The following is a 10,897-nucleotide window of genomic DNA, read 5'->3' on the forward strand; positions in this document are numbered from 1 at the left end:
GAATACCTGACAAGTACTCCTCAAAACTGTCAAGGTCATAAAAAAAAAAAAAAAAAAAAACTGCCGCCAAGAACTAACTGTCACAGACCTGAGGAGACTAAGGAGACACTGATTCAATGTCATGTAGGACCTCCATGAAACCCTGGAATAGAAAAAAGGACGGCAGTGAAAAACTGGGGAAATCTGCACAAAGTCTGAAGTTTGGTTAGTAGTAATGTACCAATGTTGACTTTTTAAAATATGTACAGTGATTACACAAGATGATAATATTTGGGGAATCTGGGTGATTGTATATGGGAATTCTCTGTGCTATATTTGCAACTTTTCTATAAATCTAAAACTGTTCCAAAATAAAAAATGTTTTTAAAAAAGTAATTTGCATTTCTACACACCAGCAATGTCTTTAAAAATTTTTAAAGGTTAAATTTATGGTAGCAATAACAACCAGAAAATAAACACCAGGATTTCCCTCATAGTGCTTAGTTACATGTTAGTCTTTTTAAAGGAAGTGTGTGAAGAGGCACGGACAAGAATGATTGGACACAGACCTCTGAAAGGCTGACAGGCAAGTCTGCTCTCTTCTGTTTTGGCAGGAACGGAAGACACAACAGTTCAATATTCATGGAGCTCCTACTATGTGCCAAGTACTGTGAATTTTACATGCTTTAAAATGAGAAAGTGAATTCATTTAAAAGTCATTAGATTTAATTTCCACATAACACATTTTCCTTTAGGTGGAGTATGTTGCTGTTCCCATTAATTACTTAAGCTTTATCATTTCCCTCTTTTCATTGTTTAAACATACCTATAATATTTTCTTAGGCTTAACAAAATATATTTCACATATTTGTGGCATTTTACAGCTTGTAAAGCACACATCTTTTATCTCACAGAATTATCCTGTGCATTATAGAAATGAATGGAGTAATGGTTAAGAACATGGACTCTTTGGGCAGATGGCAGGGATTGGAATAACACTCACCACTTGTGATCTTTGGAAAAACTTCTTGGTTTCCACAGCTAAAAAGTGAACATAAAAATGTGCCTAATTCACTGGGTTGTTATGAAAGCATTAAGTGAATTAATATGTGTAAAGTTTAATCTAGGACCTGCCACAAATAAATGCTATGTGTTAAATAAACTCCTTATTGTATAATAGAGGCCCGCACGAAATTCGTGAATGGGGTGGGGAGTCCCTCATCCCAGCCTGCACCCCATCCAATCTGGGACCCCTAGAAGAATGTCTGACTGCCTGTATAGGCCTGATCCCAGACTACTGGCTCCCAACTGCTCGCCTGCCTGCCTGCCTGCCTGCCTGCCTGCCTGCCTGATTGCCCCTAACCACTTCTGCCTGCCAGCCTGATCAATGCCTAACTGCTCCTCTGTTGGCCTGGTCACCCTAATTGCCCTCCCCTGCTGGCCTGGTTCCCCCCAACTGCCTTCCCTTGCAGGCCTGGTCCCTCTCAACTGCCCTCCCCTGCTGGCCTGATTGCCAACAACTGCCCTTCCCTGCTGGCCATCTTATGGTGACCATCTTGTGTCCACATGGAGGCAGCCAGCTTTGATCACATGGAGGTGGCCATCTTGTGTGTTGGGGTGATGGTCAATTTGCATATTACCTCTTTATTATACAAGATGTGAAAACACTAAAACTTAGAAAGCTCTAGTTTTATTTTTCCAAGTTATTCATCCAGTAATTGTATAGCAAGAGACCTTAACCTATATTTTTTAGTTTTCAAATCAAGGTCTTTTTGCATTACACACATAGTGGAACGGCAATAAATAATTAAATAGCATGATTGGGAATCAGACAAAGGCATTCAAGAATGACAATAAAATTGCAGAGTTAAAGGAAACTTACAAAATCACTGATCTAATCATCTGCCTAAATCAAGAATTCTCTCCATAATCTACCGAGGGAATTTTCTTGCAGCCTCTCTGAACAGTTCCAACATACTCAATGCCTCTAAAGTAATCCATTCTGTTTTTTGCCAACTCTGTTAAAACATTCTTGTCTCCTGGCCAGTGTGGTTCAGTTGGCTGAGTATCAGCCCACGCACTAGGGTTGCTAGTTCCATTTTCTCCCAGGGCACATGTGTGGGTTTTGGGTTTCTGGGCTCCATCCCCACTGGAGGGGCCTTCAGGAGACAGCCAGTCAATGTTGCTCTCTCACATCGATGTTTCTCTCTCTCCCTCCCACTCTCTTTAAAATCAATGAAAAACATTTAAAAAACAAACAAAGAAGTTATTGTCTCCTATTTATATTGTTTCTAGTTCTGCTTAAAAAGAGTAGTAAGCCTAAATGATCCTAATACTTTCTGTTTAATGTTGCACTTCATTTACTTCTACACATCATTCAGTTTGACTTTAAAATAGCAAAATTCCTGTATGAGAGAAGAGATGGCACCTTTTGAAAAGCTTCAAAGGGTTATGCAATGAGATTCCAATCTTCTATTTTTCAGAAAATACAGAACAGTGTGAGTCGAGTCGTTACATCTTGTTGCTCTTCTTCTAAAGACTCTAGAAACTCCAATTAAACTTTTCCTTTCTTAAATCCCTTAAAAAGGAAGGCAAGTTTTCTTTTTAATTTTGAATCATTACACATTCATTTGACATAGAGCCTTCATTATATGACCAATGCTGGAAACACACAAAAAATTAGTACCTCATGCATCGAGCTGTGTACAGAAGCTGTCTTTTTCATATGGACCCTTAAATGTACTAGTAGATTTGTAACTGCTAGAGTTTGTTGACAGGTAAAATAACTGAAATTTGCCCTCAACCTGGTCAACGCAAAAGTATGTGTAGGATGACTGAATGACTTAATCTAAAATTAAGTGACACTATTTAGATTTTAATTCAAACTTTCAAATTCTTGGTTTCTTTATTTCATAAAATATGGAGATTTGACAAGCTAAGAAACTAAAATGTTGGCTTCATCTCACAGCAAAGTCCTTCATACCATGTATAAAGAAAGCTTACAAGATAAATCTACTTTCATGAATTATTTTCATCCAATTCTTAAATTTATTTTTTAAAGCAAAACAATCTACTTTTGCCCTAGCCAGTTTGGCTCAGTGAATAGAGCATCAGCCTGCAGACTGAAGGTCCAGGTTTGATTCCAATCAAGGGCACATGCCCAGGTTGTGTGCTTGATCCCGAGTGGGGGGCATGCAGGAGGCAGCCAATCAATGTTTCTCTCTCATCATTGATGTTTCTCTCTCTCTCTCTCTGTCTCTTTCTCTCTGAAATCAATAAAAAAATAGTATAAAAATACCTACTTTCATTAAATGAAATTTTAAATTTATATCTATTTATTAGAGTATTGATTTCTATATTTTTATATTTTAACCTTCCTTTGGGGTTTGGTTAAACAACTATTTAGGTATCATTTTAAATAATGCACTTAGCACAGAGTAAAATGATTCATTTTGTGTTTAATAAATTCAATATTCCATTTATAGACAGATTGTTATAAAATTACTGATACATTCTAGCAGTAAAGGTTATGTCAAATAACTACTAAAAAATCATACTATGTAGCATTAATGATGTTACCTTAACATACCAGCTTCAGGGGCTGCATAATTGTTTCTGCCAACCCATAAATTTTTGAGTAACAACAAAATTATTGTGATTTTTCTTACTAAATAATTCATACATTACAAAGCATGTATGTAACAAGGTCCATGAATCACTAAAGTATATAATGATCATATATCTAATGACATATCTCTTTTCATAAAATGAATTCAAATAGATTTATGTATTTAGGTTAACTAAAAAATACTGAGTTTATAAGGTTCATAATTCTATCATTATCAACAACAAAACACTCCATATCTTCTTTAAGAAGTACAGCTTCCATGTTTTCCTTTTAAAAACCGAAAGCTTTTGTTTATAGAAATCCTTGTGTTTAAGCTACTTTCCATGAAGTTTTACAGCCTTTAAATTGATACTATAAATATCTCTGAAGATAAATTAATAATATAATAGAGTAGTACTATGTTCATAAACTGTATTTAAAATGATATAAATGCAGCTAAAATAGCTATAAGCAACACTATATAAAACCTCATTCTAGTAGTAGCTGATATTCTTTATCCAGCAACTAGGATTTTAAAAAGGACATTTTCATTTACCAACATTTTACGTGCTTTTCTTTGGTCTTATCTTAACTAATCTTAAATCAAGTATATCCTTTTCTTAATGCTACTAAAAATTATCCCAAATGGGATTTATTTAATTAAAACTAGGTTTCATAACTAAAGTTTTTAAAATTCCAAGACTGCAACATATAAAATGATGTTAAATTCACTTATTTTACCTAACATTTTCCCAAACTCAGTCACTTTCTATAGAAGCCATGCAATTATATTTTAACATAGTAATATTCAATCCTTTACTAATTTTTAAAAGTTATTTTAGAGAGAGATTATTTATTGATTTGAGGGGGGGGGGATGGAGCAGGGAGAGAGAGATCAATTTGTTATTCCACTTATTTATGAATTCATTGGTTGTTTCTTTATGTGCCCTGAGTGGGGATCGGACCTGCAACCTTGCCGCATTGGGATGATGATCTAACCAACTGAGCTAGCCAGCCAGGGCTCCTGTACTAATTTCCATGTAAAGTGTACAACTGAATGTCTTGAGTATAGTCAGAGTTGTGCAACCATCACCACCATCAATTTTATTTATTTTTATTTATTTATTTTTTAAATATATATTTTATTGATTTTTGTACAGAGGAAGGGAGAGAGAGAGCTAGAAACATCGATGAGAGAGTCATCGATCAGCTGCCTCTTGCACACCCCCTACTGAGGATGTGCCTGCAACCAAGGTACATGCCCTTGACCAGAATCGAACCTGGGTCCCTTCAGTCCCCAAGCCGACGCTCTATCCATTGAGCCAAACCGGTTTCGGCACCACCATCAATTTTAGAAGTTTCATCATCCCGAAAAGAAACCCCATGCTCATTACCAGTCACTCCTCATTTCCTCCCAACTTCTCCAGCCTTAGGCAATTGCTAACCACTTTCTGTCTCTATAGATTTACCTATTCTGGACATTCCATATAAATGGAAACCATACAATATGTGGTCTTTTATACCTGGCTTCTTTCACTTAGACTAATGTTTTCAAGCTTCATCAATGCTGCAGCATGCATCAGTACTTCATTCCTTTTTTTCCCCTCGCAAAATAATATTCCATTGTGTGACTATGTCATATTTTATTTATTCATTCATCCATTAATGGATATTTGAAGTGTTTCTACTTTATTGCTAGAATAAATAGTGCTACTCTGAACATTTGTGTACAAATTCTTTGTTTTAGTTAATTCTCACCCAAGGATATTTTTCTATTGATCTTTTAGAGAGAGTGGATGAGGGAGGGAAAGATGGAGAGAAACATCGATGTGAGAGAAACACATTGATTGGCTGCCTCCTGCACACGCCCCAACCAGGGCCTGGGCCGGGGAAGAGCCTGCAACCAAAGTACATGCCCTTTGACCAGAATCGAACCCAGGACACTTTAGTCTGCAGGCTGACGCTCTACCCACTGGGCAAAACCGACTAGGGACACAACTTTTGTGTGAACATGTTTTCAGTTTTCTAGGGCCATGGTCGGCAAACTGCGGCTTGCAAGCTACATGTGGCTCTTTGGCCCCTTGAGTGTAGCTCTTCCACAAAATAACATGGCCTGAGGGAGTCTATTTTGAAGAAGTGGTGTTAGAAGAAGTTTAAGTTTAAAAAATTTGGCTCTCAAAAGAAATTTCAATCATTGAACTATTGATATTTGGCTTTGTTGACTAATGAGTTTGCTGACCACTACTCTAGGGTCTATAACTAGAAGTACACTTGTTAGGTCATATGGTAACTCCATGTTTAATATTTAACTGCCAAGTTTTTCTGAAGTGGTTGCACTATTTTGCATTTCCACTGACAATGCATAAGGTTCCAATTTCTCCACATCCTTGTCAGCACTTGTTATTATCTATTTTATTATAGCCATCATAGTAGATATAAATGGTATCTCATTGTAGTTTTGATTTGCATTTCCATATAGTTAATATTTTTATGTGCTTGGTGGTCATTTGTATAAATTCTATGGAGAGATGTCTGTTCAAACCCATTTTATTAGATACATGATTTGCAAATTATTTTCTCCCATTCTGTCAATGCCTTTTCATTTTCTTGATAGTGTTCTTTGAAGTGCAAAAGTTTTTAATGTTGATGAAGTACCTTTTTAAAATTCCTTTATTATTTGCCTTTATGAACTTCTACTTTCCCAAAATAAGAGAATTTTATAGTACGTTCTGTATGAAATCAATTTCTTTACTAGGAAGAACACTGAACTTTTAGAGATACTCTTACTAGGACCAATTTGGGTTTATTTTATCCCAGTTGTATTAAATGCACTCTCCATTCACAGAACAGAGCTCTGAGAAGTATCGATAGCTGGAAGGCCAAACTTGTGTCAGTGGAAACTATTTTAGCCATGCTTTCATTTAAAGACAAACAATTTCTCAACATCTGATTTCCACTTTATATTAGAAAAATATTCTTTGGACTGTGGTCACTACCAATAACACTTCTTATTATTGGGAAAGCTCTTGTGAAACATTTGTCGAGCACATGAAATGGTAAAAAGTGAAATATAGTAATTAAGATTTGGGTTGTATCGATTGTGTAGCTAAAGTAATTTTTCATTACTAACATAAGATTTAATAAGTATAAGTAGTTAAAGATTCTGTCTTGGCACTAGTCATTAGCATGTAATTGAACTAGTAAAAAAGATCAGTTAAAGCTGTGTTGATTACCACCTTATCTTTGAAAGGCAATTAAAGACCTCAATCATTGCAACAAGATTTGATTGTGCAGGCTTTATTGGACATTGATCTTCCAGCAAAATGCAGTTACATTTTCCATTAATTTACAGTAACACAGTTTAACTTTGATACCCTAGACTGTTGACCCAGGTGAGATGTAAGTCTAAGTACTTGTTTAGGTTAAGATGCCCTCAAATGTTATTACAGTCTGAATAGCAAGGCTGAAAAAAAAAATAGATACCTGATACGGTAACTTTAGGATAAAGTTTCTCTTATTTGCATTGGCTTTTTAAATGAAATGAAATCAAGACCTTTTCTGTATGTCACCCCACTCATTCAAACATTACTCATTCTTTAATAGTTATTTCATTAAGAATTCTAGATGTTCTGTGATTATAGTTTAAGTGAATATAGTAAATATGACACAAAATAAAATGTATATTTAAAAAAGAGGCTTTTAAGCATTAAAATTAGCCCTAGCTAGTTTGGTTCAGTGGACAGAGCATTGGCCTGTGGCCTGAAGGGTCCTGAGTTCAATTCCGGTCAAGGGTACACGCAAGGGTTGCAGGCTCATACCCAGTTCAGGGTGTGCAGGAGGCAGCTGATCAATGATTCTCTCTCATCATTGATGTTTCTCTCTCTCTCCATTCCTCTCTGAAATCAATAAAAAGATGTTTTTTAAAAAAGAATTAAAATTGTTTCTATTTTTATTGAAGTCAATAAAATAGCTTTGACAGGTGTGCTCAGTAGTTAGAGCACCAGCCCATGCAACAAAGGGTCACAGGTTCCATTCCCAATAAAGGGTACATACCTGGGTTGCAGGTTCCATCATAGGCCCAGTCAGGGTGAATGCAGGAGGCAACAAATAGATGTGTCTCTCTCATATTGATGTTTCTCTCTCTCCCCCCCTCCTTCCCACTCTCTGTAAAAATCAATGGGAAAATAATCTCAGGAGACTATGGACAACAACAAAAGTAATAATAGTGACTAAATATGGAATGAAATTATAATTACTTGTATAACTTGTAAAGATATCAGCATTGAGAAACCAGGGATTTTTATATTAGCAACTTCTGTCATGCTTCCAACTCTGTTACTTCATCTTTATGGTGGTTCATCACTTACCCAGGAACTAAGAATTTTGACTAGAAATTCCTTCCAATACTGAATAATTCATTTGTATGGAAATAACAATAGAAAGGATACAGATACTATACTAAAAATGCACCTTTATTAAAAAATAGGTTTGCCTATATTATTTTAAAAGCAAAAATCTCATTAAAGAGGTAAGAAAACTCCTGACATCAGAAAACCAGGGTCCACCTAGCCCTGCTTGCCACCTTAGGCATAGCCAGTGTGTTCACACACACAAGACATCGCTGATGTGTCTTCTGTCTTTCTCTGGCATTGTCTAAAAAATATATTTATGAACGAAGTCTCCTAAACATAAATGTATATGGAATAGAAAATGAGGACAACAGCTTTTACTGAAATAAAAGTAAAACAACATTTGCTTACAAGCATATTCATGATACATTTTAAGGTGGAAAGGTTTCTTGTTTTGTCCTTCTCAGATTACAGGAGCAGAAAGGAAAACGCAAAGGAAGAGTAGTTATTAAACTGAGGTTAAAAGATAGCATTGATACTAAACACAGAATCCGTCTCCTCACTTCCAGCATTTATACTTTATCCCTTTTAGGCCACAATGTTTCAATGTTAGGTATATCCAAATTTAAAGAAAAAACTTAAACCTTTACTGTTCAATGGGGAGCATTTTTTCAGACTATAAGGTTCACCACAAATCCCATGAATGCTATTTTAATATTTGAACCATGCCCTTAGCCATCGCCGAGTTCATCCTTCACCATGATCAACTCCACGAGAGCAAGAGGTCTATTGATTTTCATGTAATACAAGAAAATATTATATTTGCTTAATTGTTACACAGTGAGCACATCAGGCAAGAAATCATGGCTCTATTTAATGCTGCAAGCAGCAGAGAATTACAGAGATCAATAGGGTAGTTTGTCAAAGATGTTCTCCAAGGAGACTTACCTATCACCGTATGGACAAGTCACACTGCCCATAGCTATTGGAAAACAGGTAAGCAGAGTCAGCAGTACAAATTATCAGAAATCAAAGAGGCCAGTGTGAAAAGAAGTGCAACTCTCCTGAAAAGCTGTATTTATAGTTTGGTAATTAAAAGCCATTTTATCAGCCTTGTATTGGGACCAAACCTTTTACAAGTATTGACAAGCCCAGCAGCAATGAATGAGCAGTATTTGACTTAAAACTTATGAGCTATAGTTATTTAATGTGGTCCATTACAGGGAAAATCAGTTCTAGCCTTCCATGCAAAATGCTAATAGTCAGTTTTATTATTAATGAAGCTTAATGCAACACTATCTCCTTTGTGTAAGCCATTCATTTAACTAGTGTCAAGTACAATATATTCTTCTGGACCAACTATACGGGCATAAATACTTCTTTGATTAAAGTGTTACTTAGAATTGCTTTTAGACAAGTGAGCAGTACATATATTTGAAGAACACTTCGCTCTCTGTTGCTTAAAGTGACTACCTTTAGCGAAGCCGGTTTGTGTTACCTCATTATTCTGTGCTTTCACCTCCATCACTTCCACTCACTTCCGCTACCGATTTGCTAGAAGCAAGCACCCAAATGTTGTTTAGATTGAACTTTATATTTTTGCACAAAATGTGTAAATATTGTAGAGTATCAACAGCACATTAACATAAAATGATATATAATGTATGTTTGTAATTATGGAAGAGGTCATAAATCTTAAACATCCATTGGTTTAGAAATTAAATAGTTCTACTTAGTTCTCCCTAAATTACTCCAAATTTCTGAAATTTACCATTCATCTGGGTATTCTGTAACTACCCCCAAGGATAAATTTTTTAAATGACTTTGCTTTCAAAAATGCAATTAACTTAATAAAATTATAGTGCAAAACTGCCATCAGGTCTTTAAAATTTCAGCCCACTTCCCATCACCAATAAGTCTATAAATAATGTACCATTTCAGCTAATTGCTTTTATAAACAGTTATCAAATTTATTTTTTTCTGGGTCTTTCTGGATCTTAATTGTTCTTACAGCTTTATCAGCATGCCATTTTAACTTTTAATAAGTCTTCATTTTATTCATCTTACTGCATTTACAATAACCAGTGTTATTATAGTTGGTACTGGATTCTTTAGGCAATCTATAAAGATAAAAGCATAATATGCCAATTAGACTGGATGTCCTTCCGGACTACCTTCCAGCGAATCTGGGGCTGCGAGGGAAGCCCGGTTCCCGGGTGCCAGAGGGAAGCCCGTGACGGCAACTGGCAGAAGGAACGCCCACTCTTGCACGAAATTTCGTGCATCGGGGCCTCTAGTAAGAAAACAAACAAACAAAATGGAAGCAAGACTCATAGATAGAGAGAACAGACTGACAGCTGTCTGCGGGGAGAGGGTTTGGGGGCTGGGTGAAAAAGGTGAAGGGATGAAGCAAAGAAAAACAAACTCAGAGAGGACAGTATGGTGATTACCGGGGCAAAGGGAGTTGGGAGGAGGTAGAAGAGGGTAAAGCAGGAATAAATGGTGATGGAAGGAAACTTAACTTGGGGTGGTGAACATACAATATAATATACACCTGAAACCTATATAATTTTATTAACCAGTGTCACTCCAATACATTCAATAATTTTTTCTTTTTTAAAGTTTACCTCTTATCCAGGTAAATGGTACAAGGGCTTTAATAAATTTCCATTTAAAATCATGGCAGCTAAATGGTTTAGATTTCAGATTGCAAATAGAATTCTCATCAATTTTGCATTTATCAATAATATATTATCGCCACAATATATCCTACTTTTCCAATGTTATATAAAAGATTTTCCCCTTTCTTCTTCGTGTGGGTGTCTATTTGTTTTCTCTTCCAAGGGAATTTGTTAATACCTAACTATAGAATCTATATGTTATAATTATTTTTAACTGTAGTTTAATCTAGTTCTAGGGGGAAAAAACTGGTAATAAGCATCATGTGTTTCTAGTTCCCATG

Source organism: Pipistrellus kuhlii, unplaced genomic scaffold (assembly GCF_014108245.1).
Source record: "Pipistrellus kuhlii isolate mPipKuh1 unplaced genomic scaffold, mPipKuh1.p scaffold_m20_p_1, whole genome shotgun sequence".
NCBI lineage: Eukaryota > Metazoa > Chordata > Mammalia > Chiroptera > Vespertilionidae > Pipistrellus > Pipistrellus kuhlii.